The sequence below is a fragment of the Ictidomys tridecemlineatus genome, chromosome Y (assembly GCF_052094955.1).
Source record: "Ictidomys tridecemlineatus isolate mIctTri1 chromosome Y, mIctTri1.hap1, whole genome shotgun sequence".
NCBI lineage: Eukaryota > Metazoa > Chordata > Mammalia > Rodentia > Sciuridae > Ictidomys > Ictidomys tridecemlineatus.
The window spans coordinates 24,334,541-24,346,603 of NC_135494.1; the positions used below are offsets into that span (position 1 = coordinate 24,334,541).

The following is a 12,063-nucleotide window of genomic DNA, read 5'->3' on the forward strand; positions in this document are numbered from 1 at the left end:
TCTGCAGCCTGCTCCAGCTTGCTCTGCTCTTCCAGTGCTGGTGGGTGCAAAAATCGGTCTTGGATAATGGAGGGTCAGTTGCTGCCAGATACTGGCCACAACTTCAGATCCATGGGTTTCTGGTTGGGGAGGATCTTTTGTTCCTAGGATTTTGATCTGATGTGATCTTCGGGAAAGGAAAGAAAAGAGTGAATGGTGGGCAAAGAGGTGCCCTCGGGCCAGGACAGTGTGGTCTCCATGTCTGTGTTTGCAGGCTTGTGGACACCAACATCACAGCAATGGACCTTCATTTCTTTCTGTATCTGAATTAGTCACATGTTTAAAAAAATTGTCACTGTCATTGATCTCATCATAATCATCTCTTCTAGTATTTGCTGGCTTTATTATTGGTAGGGTTGGGAGAAAAAGTACTCAAAAGGAGTGAATGTTATTTGCTGGCATTTTGAGAACTCTCTTCTTTGGAGTCAGTTTGCATGTTTAGTCACTTCAAGACCACCATGAGAGCAGGGTTTATCTATATCCCCCTTACTCGCACACATGCACAGCTTTCACCTCCTCTACAGACAGACCCAGAGTTGCCCCCTGGAAGAGTGACAGCTACAGACTGGTGGGGACAGCCTGCCGAACCTGATGTCTTAGGGCAGGTTGGCTCAGAGCCCAACGGGCACATCCCGAAACACTGTGCCGTAAATGCACAAACATAAAAGCATGACTTTTGTGCGCACTATCTCTTTCACAATCCCAAGGTTGACCCCAAGGTAGGATGGATTGGGGTAACAAGTGATGGGGCTGAGAGTTGGGGTGTCTGGCTTGTACACATTTTTAATAATAAGAAGCCAGGAATTTTTACACCCTGACTGGCCATTTGGATCCAATCTGCTGGGTCCAGTCAGTGGCATTAAAGTGTCCTGCTTTGTAAAATATTTGCCCTTGGAGTTTCTATGTCCAGGAGTGCCTGAGAGGAGGAGGAAAAACAGGAAAAGATGGGTTGTGGCCTCACTGAGAGGTTGAAGCCTCTCTGTGGAGGCCTGTGGGGAAGGGTTCAGGGCTCAGCCTGGGCCTTCAAGGTTCCCCTGAACCTAGTCTGCATCTGGGTCATTAGGAAGGGAAGGTGGCCGTAAAGAATGTGGCCTGGGCCCAGGAAGGAGCTCAGCTTTTGTCAGAAGGGCTCAGCACCTTGACAGTGAAGGGGGATCCCAGGATTACCTGAGACCAGCCTGAGCACCTCAAGACGTCTCAGGGCCAAGGGCAGAGGCCACATGCCTCTCCTTCCACGTGACGGGATGCCGTTCGCAGCAGCCTGAAGCAATGATGCCGCAGAGCGGGAAACATGGGAAGCAATTATCTTTTTAGTAGGTCACTGGCTTCCTTTGGGAGAAGAGACCAGAAGGAAAGCTGGGAAGGCGGGCACTGCGGTCCCTCAGAGGCTGTGCCTGCAGTAGCTGTCTTGGTGATTAACAGCCGTGTCACTTTCCATGAATGTTGCTTTAAGCAGCCGCGTTCAAAATTGAGTGGGAATGAAATAAAACAACCCAAAATAAATGCTTCCTCTATTCCTTAGGAGTTGTTGGAACCCAGAAATAGCTCTTTAAATCTGTAATTTTAAATGGCACCATGCACAGCACTCTCTAAGCTCCAGGTTTATTTTCGCAGAGATATCATTGCGTGTACAATGTCCTGTTTTTTGTTTTTAAAGACCATTAAAAAAAATGAGCTAAGTGACTCTGGGCTCTTTCAGGAGTGGGTGCAGGGAATGTGTTGGGTACTGAAGTAAAAATTATGTTTACAGAGAAAAATATAGCCTTTACATGTATTTTTAAAGAAAAAATAGTAACCCAGTGGAGGAAAAGACCAGGAAGAATATTGTGTCCGTCTAGATCATAAACTGGAAAAATAAAAACCTCTGGCAGGCAGTAATTGCTGGCCAGCTGCAGGGGTACAGCTGTGCCCAGGGCAGCATGCCAGGTGCTGGCAACCAGAGGATGGGCCTGGCTGGCATGGCACCCAGCTCAGCCAACGGGTCCTGAGAGCATCCATGAGAGGTGGCCGCAGAGTGGCAGGGCAGGTTCCTTCACAGGCCAGGCCCTCTGAGTCTTGAAGTCCTCTCTCTCTGCGGCTTCTGCTGCAGCCAGGCTGCCAGCTTGGAGAGTGACAGTGGCAGTCACAGGGCTGAACCTCTGGCTGCATCTCCAGGTGGGAAAAGGGTCATCAGCCTTTAGTGTCCCATTTCCCCCTGGAGAAGCCAGACAGAGAGGCATAGAAACTACTCAGTGCTTTGGGGACTGGCAGCATCTTAGGCCGGAGGGAGGGAGGAGTGAGTGAGTGAGTGAGTTAGGTGCTGCTTTCTTCTGCCCATCACTTCTTTCTTTCTGCTCCCTGGCAAGAAAGCCAGCAGTGAGGTGGGCTGCTGGCATTAGGCGAGGCTCCTTTTCTGCCTTCGTCTATCCCTGCCCTATATGCACGCTGGTATTTACCCAGCACGTCAGATGTTATTTATTTATTTTTTCAAAACATCTAGTAACATTCCAGGGGGAGGATGGGTGGTGGGAGGAGGGGTGGGCGTGGACTGTGAGAAGGCAGGATAGTCAACCTGCCCTCTCGCTTCCCATCTTTCCTGAGTGCTTACCCCCTTGCCTGAAGGTGAGCAGGCCTGCCATCGGTGAGCTGTATGTTTTAAAATGTGAGTTTGCTATTGTCGAGACACGGTGAGGTCACCAGCTCAGAAAAGGAGCGCTGCGGGGAAGACAGCTCCCTGCTCACACTTCAAGAGGAGGGGGTGCACCATGCCTCGCAGGGCCTCCTGGGGAGCTGAAGGACTCAGGGAAGACAGGCCTGGGCCTTTACGGTGGTTCCTGCAGGGAGCAGTGGGCCAGGTGGGCCGAGCAGGGGAGGACTGCCCACTTTGGATCATGTTAGTGGGTTCTGAGGTCTAGGCTGCCTGCAGTTGCCTGGCACTTGGCCCTGGGTGATGAGGGCAGGGCCATAGTAGCTTTGTGTGGGAACCTTATAGAGGAGGTGGTTAGGTGTGGGCTCTGGTTTCCTGAGCTTGCCTTTGAGAGATGTGCCCATAGAGCATCATTTGCTGCCTTTGGATTAGCTAGCTGTGACCCTTCCCGGGAACTCCACAGAGGTGTAGTGCAGCTCCTCCCTGTCAGCACTATACTCGTGGCCCCTCTGTGGGGGAAGTCTCTTTCTGCTCTGTCACCCCAGTGGAAGTGCAGGGGTTAAAGAGAAATGGGAACATGACAAGGTCCACCTGCGAGGTCCAGGGCAGGTCCAGGTCCTGCGACGACCAGACAAGGCTTGTTGTTAGAGAAGTACCCGTTTATTGAGGAACAGCTTTGCACATTTATAGAGCTGGGGGCGGTTCAACAGAGCAGGGTATTGGCACGGGGCACTTTCCGATTGGTGGGTAAGGATCATGAGGGTCAGCAGGGCTCACCATTGGGCGGCACAGCAGGCAGGTGAGGCCTGGCATCTGAGGTCTTGAGGGGGACACTGTGCCGTGCTTCGTCTGCATTTCTTCATTCTCAAGGTTCATTCATTCCTCCTTTTTTCTGCTATTGAGTGCCTACTTCATGCCATGCCAAGGCAGGTTTCACAGGCAAAAACTGAAAATTTGGTGGATGTTATTTAAAACTGTATGTTTGAAATGGCTTTTAAGAAAATCCAAACCTAAAAGGTGTGATGATTGATCACTTCTTTTGCTGTCTCCATGTGATTAGAGTGCCCTGAAATGATCTTTTGGCTGCACACAGGAAATACTGGTGATTGACAGAGGGTGGGAGATTAGGCCATGTTCAAGGCTCTTGCGGCACATGCCACCTTGTCTGAGTCTTCTCTGTATCCTGGGCTGTGAGCTCAGTGGCTAGTGCTTGACCACCTAGACCCTGATAGATGCTAGCCCCTAGTACATGCTGGACATGATAGACGCCAGCCCCTAGTACACTGCTGGACACAGAGCAGATACATAGATGTCCCCTGATAAAATTTTAGACACATCATTGATAAAGCCACTGTATAATCATAGCATTTAAAAGTAAAAGTTCAGACAGTGAGGAAAAATGTAATTTGTAAAATGACTGTATCAGACCATTCCAGCTTCCATAGCAAAACAATAGACATGTTTTTCTGGTTCTGGAGGTTGGAAGCCTGAGATCAGATCTGGTGTCTTGGTTATGTTTCTCTTTCTGGCTTCTAGATGGTGCCTTCTTGTTCTGTCCTCACATGACCTTCCCTCAGTGCATAAGTGAGAAAGAGAGCTCTCGTCCTCTTCATATAAGGCCACCGATCCTATTGGATTAGCACCACACCCCATGACTTCATTTAACCTTAATTACCTCCTAAAAATCCTATCTCCAAATAGTCACTTGGGGGTTAGGGCTTCAACATATGAATTTTGTGGGGACCCAAATTAAGTCCACAGCAATAACCTAGTATTATGATGGCACCATTATTGGATCTGTGATTTTTGTCTCTTTTCTGGTCTCACCGTGATCCAGAACCAGCTGAGAGCTTTCCTTATGGCCTGTCCAGCCTCTCATTAGGAGTCACACCCTGCCATGGTTGGGCGTATGCAGGGACAGAGGGAAGGACATGGACCGGGGGCAGGGTGGGGTGGTATTCTTGGGACAGTCATCTGTGGGTGGTTAGATTGTGGAAAACAATCCGGTGCTCACAGTGTTTGCCAGTGGCTGCCCAGCGCATGCTTGCCATTTGTCCTCACCACCTCGCTCCCCGGGACATGGCCTCTTGTTACTTCTAGATGCCTTCCGTGTAAGAGACATTAGGGTGCCTTTGTTTTGATTACAAATAAAGATGATATCAAAATATAAAATTACGTTTAAGAAAGCCTTTATGAAATAGAAAAGTTTTAGAAAAAAATTGGTCTTTCCCTTTTCTTTTTGAGTGATTGATAGATATCCCCGGTCTAAGGGTGTCTGCAGCACAGGTGTGCTCTGGGCATTTGACAGTGGGCACTGTGTATGTGTGTGTGCCCGTGTGTGTATATGTGCATGTATTGTGTCAAATGTCATTCTTTAAGAAATCAACATCAGCAAGACGTGATGGTGCATGCCTGTAATTCCAGCAGCTCAGAAGGCTGAGGCAGGAGGATCGCAAGTTCAAAGCCAGCCTCAGCAGTTTAGCCAGGCTCTAAACAACTCAGCGAGACCCTGTCTCTAAATAAAATATAAAAAAGTGTTGGGATGTGGTTCAGTGTTTGAGTGCCCCTGGGTTCAATCCCTGGTACACACACACACACACACACATACACACACACACTCAACATTAAACTCTGAACTGCTTGAAGTCGGAATACTGCCAGACTCAGGACCATAGAGCACTGGCCTGCAAAGGGAGACTATGCAGCAGGCCTTGGCTCTTTTCCCGAAGTCTGCAGCCTCGGGCTTCTGCAAGGCTTGTCCCTGGCCATTGCCTGTGGGGACCATCCCAAGCCATCTTGTATGCTCCTCTGAGGAGAGCTTTGGTCCCCTGGACACAGCTGCCTCAGAGTGCAATGCAGCCTCTGTCCTCAAGGCACAATGGACTCGCGGCGGATGTGGAGGGGCCTTGCACATAGACTTGCAGGGGGGTGCTGAGGCACTGGGAATAATGATCCACCGTGAAACTGACGGGAGCATGGGGTTAATATCACCCTCTGTTGAGGATGCCCTTTTGAAATATGCTCTGGGGTATGCCTCCTAGCCCATTAATGATACCACAAACATGGGAAAGCTGGATAATTAATGATCACAGGGCACGTGGAACTGCAAAATGTCATGTAAATGCTAAGGATAAAAATTACTGTGTATTAGATACATTCCTTTAAAATATTCCATGGTGGGAAGATTAATTTTCAAAGAGTCCAAGAGTTCCACCAGACTTCCTTCAGAGTCTTGGGTGTCTTATTATTTGAACCCCTTTGAAGGAGACCCGGGTTTCTGTATTACGCACTGCTGGAAAACAAAGGGTGGGGAAGCAGATTTAGCTCGGGACATGAATTTGCCCACCACATTTTGGTAAAAATTTGTCATTGATTTTTCTCTAGCCGGAGGCAGTTTGGGCCCAAAGCCAAGGAAGAGGTGAGGATCATCGAGCACCAAACACAGACGCTCCGGCTGATGCCTCACCTGGCCACAGTGCTGGCCCTGACCTTTACCAGCAGGTGAGATGGCCCTGGGGTCGTTTCTGTCCAGGCGAATGGGAGGCCCTGGTATTAATAAGCACTAAAAGGAGAGGCAGACACTGGGGTCATTTCCTAACCACGAGCTGGAAGGAGCCTGTGGTACAAATCTGATGCCCAGGGTAAAGGTGGGGGAACGGCGGGGCACAGTGGCGTTGCCTGTAATTCGAGCAGCTCAGGAGGATGAGGCAGGAGGATCACAAGTTCAAAGTCGCCTCATACACTTAGTGAGGCCCTAAGCAATTTGGTGAGAGCTTGTTTCAAAATAAAAAATAAAAACCAAAATGGGCTGGAGATGTGGCTCAGTGGTTAAGCACCCCTGGATTCAATCCCCAGTAACAAAAAATAACAATTAAATAGATAAATAAAATAAAAAATAAAAGGGAAAAACAATTGTCAGTTATCTATCAGACAAATGGAATCCAAGTGAATTTGAGAAAACCCGAATCCAATGCTTCTTGCCAGTTTCTAAACATAACAGACTTGAACAGTTAAAATAGCTCTATGTTCTGATAAAAGTTCTAAACCAACAGTCAAGTTTTCTAAAGTAGGTCAAGGTGTGTGTGTTGGGGTGGGGCGGAGAGGCAGGGTACCGAGGACAAAGGCAGCGATCGATGGTGCCTTCAGGGTGCAGGGCAATTCACATTTCACCCCAGGCTCTCCCCAGGAGCTTCTCAGCAGCTCCTCCTCAGAGCTGGGATTCTGTGGGGTGTCTGTGTGAGTATTGTCACTCCTGCACTGAAGGCTAGGAAATTCGGGCTCTGCCTACGATCACAGGGCCCAGGAGTAGTTGGACTGGGAACAGGTCTCCAAACCTGGGTCCTTCCTCTTGTGTTCCTCTTCTCTACATTTGCAATGCCGCGCTAGTCATACTGTGGATCACTTAGAGTTGGCATGTGTTTGAAATTTACACACTGAGGAGTGACAGGTCCTGGGGTCTGTAAGGTGTGAAGGGAAGGATCTGCCATATCAGCATGCTGCTGACTGGAGGGGTGGGGATGGGGGGGCTGCCCTCTGTTCCTGTTGCACAAGGCTAGAGCAGATGCCAGCCCTGCAGGGTGTCCCAACAGCGAATCCTACAGACCCAGCTTCAGGCAGCAACAGGAAGGTGGAGCCACGCTACCTGGAAAAAATTTAAATTACTTGCATCCAACATCTGTCATTTAAAATATTTGGAGAGTTTTTGAAATTTGCATATAGTAAAATGCATGGTTTTTAGTGTATAGTTCAGTAAGTTTTGATAAAAATACATATTCATGTAGCAAACATTTCAATGTCACAAATAACAACCTTTGTTGCAAATATGCCACAATGGAACCCATTATTCTATATAATAAAAATGCATTTGGGCTGGGGATGTGGCTCAAGTGGTAGCTTGATCACCTGGCATGTGTTCAGCCCAGGTTCGATCCTCAGCACCACATACAAAAAACAAAAATGTTGTGTCCACCAAAAAACTAAAAAATAAATATTAAAATTCTCTCTCTTTCTTTAAAAAAATGCATTCATAAAAAGAAATTATGATACACACAGTGGAATATTACCGAGCCATAAAGAATGAAATCAGCCAGGCATGGTGGTGCATGCCTATAATTCCAGCATCTTGGGAGACTGAGGCAGGAGGATGGAGAGTTCAAAGCTAGCCTTAGCAATGTAGAAAGGCCCTAAGCAACATAGTGAGGCCCTGTCTCTAAAAAAATATAAAAAGGTCTGGGAATGTGGCTCAGTGGTTGAGCACCCCTGTGTGCAATTCCCAGTACCAAAAGAAGGAAGAGGAGGAAGTGGAAGGGGCGGGGGAAGAGGGGAAAAAGAGAAGGGGGAGGGGGAGAGGGGAGGGGGAGGGGGAGGAAGAGGAGGGGGAGGGAGAGGAGGAGATGATGATCATCCTGTCACTTGCAGGCAAAGGGATGGAACTGGAGGATATCATATTAAGCTAAATAAGCCAGACACAGAAAGACAAATATCACGTGTTCTCTGTCATATGGGAACCTAAAAAAAAGAATGTCAAAGTAGGATCATGAATATGAGGGACTGGGAAGGGTTCTGGGGGAGGTGGGAGGAGGATGGAAGAAGGGTCAGATGGATACCGACAGTGCAGGCTGCATGCACGCAAATATCACAGTGAATCCTATTAATGTGCAAAATTAATATGCATTAATAAAAATAGATATAAGTAGAAAAGCATCAACATTTCCCTGGGAAAGCTCCTCAGGCCCCTCATAGCCAGCTTCCACCTCAACACCAGCAGAAACAGCCAGCTTTCTTTCTTTCTTTCTTTCTTTCTTTCTTTCTTTCTTTCTTTCTTTCTTTCTTTCTTTCTTTCTTTCTTTCTTTCTTTTCTTTCTTTCTTTTCTTTCTTTCTTTCTTTCTTTTTTTTGGTGGTGGTGGGGTACTGAGGATTGAACTCAGGGGCAATCAGCCATTGAGCCACATCCCGGCCCTATTTTGTATTTTATTTAGAGACAGAGTCTCACTGTGTTGCTTAGCACCTTGCTTTTGCCAAGGCAAGACAAACAGCTTTCAGATTGCTCTCCCCCTAGCTTGGTTGGGCTCCTCTAGCACAGCAGGTAAGTGGAATCATAGACCATATGCGTTTCCTTCAACGTATCGTTTTGGTGTCCCTCAATGTTCTTGATGGTTGGCTAATTTTTATTACTGAATAGGAACATTAAATGGACAAACTCCAACTGGCTTGTCTATTCTCCCCCTGATGGACCTGGGAGTGGCTTCCAGGATTTTTATCCAGGATGAATAAGACACAGTGAATACTCTTGCACAATACTCTTTCATTTTTCTAAGGGTAAATACCTAGAGAGGACTTTCTGGGCAAATTGATAAGTATACGTCCAACATTCTAAGAAACTGCTAGTTTTTCAGAAAGGTAGTACACATTTTTGGTCCCTTTACCCATTTCTAAATTGGGTTGTTTGTTTTCTTGTTGATGAACATGTAAGTTTTTCATATATCCAGCATAGAGTTTCCAGTACAAATTTTCTAATAAATTTATTCAAATTGTTGCTTTTTAAAATTTAATTTCCAATTGTTTGTGGACAGTGTATTAAAAAACAAACTATTTTATATATTGACCTTATATCCTATATTCTAACTAAATTCACTTGTTAGATTTAGCAGTTTCTTTGTGAACTCTAGGATTTTCTATATACACAATACATACGTAGGAATAAAGAGTTTCCTTCTTCCTGCCACTACTGATGCCTGTGAGTTTCTCCTTGCCTTAGTGGCCTGGCTAGCCCCCTGCACAGCACTGGAGAGCCATGGTGAGGGCAGACGAGCCTCCCCTGGGATTGATTCCGGGGCCGCAGGCAGTATTTCTCCATCAGTAGTGAGGGCTCACTGCAGGAGGTTTTTATTTTTATTTTTATTTTTTTTTATTGGTTGTTCAAATCATTACAAGGCTCTTGACATATTATATTTCAAACATTAGTTTCAAGTGAGTTATGAACTCCCATTTTTACCCCAAATACAGATTGCAGAATCACATCGGTTACACATACACATTTTTACATAATGCCATACTAGTAACTGTTGTATTCTGCTATCTTTCCTATCCTCTACCCTTTATTAGATGGAGCAATTCCCCTTCTAGTTGGATGAACATTTCGATCATGAATCTTGACAGCAGAATTTGTAAAAACAAAATGAAACAAATAAAAAAAAAAAAAACCTGACTTGCCTTGACATTGGGTTCTGTGGGTCTTCCGACTTTGCTCTTTTGCAGAACTGTTTTGCCTATTACAGTGCTTTCTGCCTTCACTTCTTGAGTGGTTTATTTATTTCACCTAACTGTTGAATCTATGGCCAGAGTGCTGGGTGGCATTTTCCCGATCATCTTTTTACCATCTGTGGGGTCAGTAGTGACTTTCCCTCTTTCAGTCCTGATACTTTGTGTCCCTCCCTCATCAGTTTGGATAGAGGTTTATTGATTTTGTTGGTTTTTCATTATTGAAGTGATTGTCGTTGGTCTGGTTTAAATTTAATTGATACCTACTCCACTCTTTATGAAGTCCCTTCTGCTTGCTGTAACTTTGCTCCCCCCGCCCCGCCCCCCGCCCTGTGAAAGTTTACATTACTGTGTTGAGACCTTTCTTCTTGCCTAATATAATCATTTAAGACTAAAACTTCCCTCTAAGCATTGCAGCTGCAGCCTGTTTTGATACGTTGTGTTTTCATTTAGTTAAAAATAGTTAAAAATTTTCCTTGAAACCTCCCCTTTGACCCATGGATTATTTAGAAGTGCTTTCATAGTCCAAGAACATCCTTGGTATGAGTTCTGTTTTTTGAAATTTATGGCGCTGTGTATATTTGTGGTGTGTGTGTGTGTGTGTGTGTGTAAAGTGTTCCATGTACACTTGAGAACAATGTGTGTTCTGTGGTCAAGAGAAGCATCTCGTCGAGTCTGCCAGTTCCAGCTGGTGAACTGGGCTCTGCAGATTGAACGTCCTTTCCGATTTTCTGCCCACTTGTTCTCGGTGAGCGAGAAGGCAGCTGACTTTGCCAACCAGGGTAAACTTGCCTGTTTCTCCTTTCAGTTTTACCAGTTTTAACTCCAATTATTTTGGAGGTTGTTTTTAAAAAGAAGTTCTAGGTGCATGCACATGTAGGATTGTCATTCCTTCTTGGAATATTGACTGTTTGTCCTGATGTGATTTCTTTCTTCAGCTCCCAAAACATTCCTTGTCCTGAGGTCCGTTTTTTTATACAGGGTAGCCACCCAGGGCTCTGGTTTAATGTGTTCAGGGAACTTTTTTCTTTACACTGTAGTTTAGCCGACCCTGTTTTTAAAGCAGTTTTCTTGTTAACAGCATATAATTGGGTCTTGCTTTTTTATCCAATTTGTCAATCTCCAGCTTTTGACTGGTGTGTTTAGACCAATTGTACCCAAAGTGATTACTGATATGTTTGGATTCAAGTCTGTCCTACTATAAATGATGCTTATTTTTTCCATCTGTGTTTTTTATTTTTATTTTCTGCCTGCTCTTGGGTGAACAGAACGTTGTTTATTATTCCATTGTGTCATTTTTATTGACATATTATTTATACTTTTTAAAAAGCATATTTTAATTGTTGGCCCAGGATTTACAATATACATCTTTAATGAATCAGAGGCCATCTTCAAAAAATAGACAAATTCTCCTGTTGAGTAGGGCCCTTAAACAATGTATTCCCAAATCTCCTCCCGTCCTTCTTGCCATTGTTACCCCAGAACACATTGTTCCCCTTGGATACCCTACAAACTCTCAGTATGCTGCTCTTCTTTTTCTTTTTGATAATGGTGTCTTAAAGCAATTAAAACTAAGGGAAATTTTATTTTATTTTATTTCTTTCTTATTCCACTTCCAACACTGTTACTTCCTTTGCATAGACAAAGGTTCTAACTGATATCTGGTTTGCCTTTTGACTTTTCTGTTAGCTTCTAACACAGAAAGGTCAACTGCCGTGAATCCCTTCACTTACATTTTTTGAGACATCTGTTTCTCCCTTCCCTCCATCCCTCCATCCCTCCATTCTTTCCTCTCCTCTTCCTCTTTCTTTCTATTGTTGAAGGACATGGCCAATGACACAAAATTCTGTACTGACTCTGTTTCCTTGAGCACTTTAAAGCCTCTACTCTTCTCCTCCTTGATTCCTTGGTCCCTAAGAGAACAGCCATCTTTCTTCCAGCAGCTTCCTTAGATGTAAATTTTTTTTCCCACTCAAGCTGCTTTTAAGATTTTTCTTTCTTTTTTTTAATTTTTAAAGCTTGCTTATGATGGTGTAGGTGTGAGTTTTTGTGTCTATAATGTTTGATGTTTGTTGAGCACTTAGAATTGAAGAGTTGAAATTTTCATAAAATTTAGACATTTTTTTCTCCATTATTT

General features: G+C 45.1%; 1 pseudogene across 1 annotated transcript in view; it reads left to right on the top strand.

Annotated features, from left to right (window-relative positions):
- Positions 1-12,063, top strand: part of LOC144371895 (acyl-coenzyme A oxidase-like protein) — a 275,541-nt pseudogene that overhangs the window by 116,463 nt on the left and 147,015 nt on the right. Inside the window, exon 11 of the transcript XR_013431978.1 lies at positions 6,050-6,166. The product of XR_013431978.1 is annotated as an acyl-coenzyme A oxidase-like protein (transcript). The remainder of the gene's footprint in view (positions 1-6,049; positions 6,167-12,063) is intronic.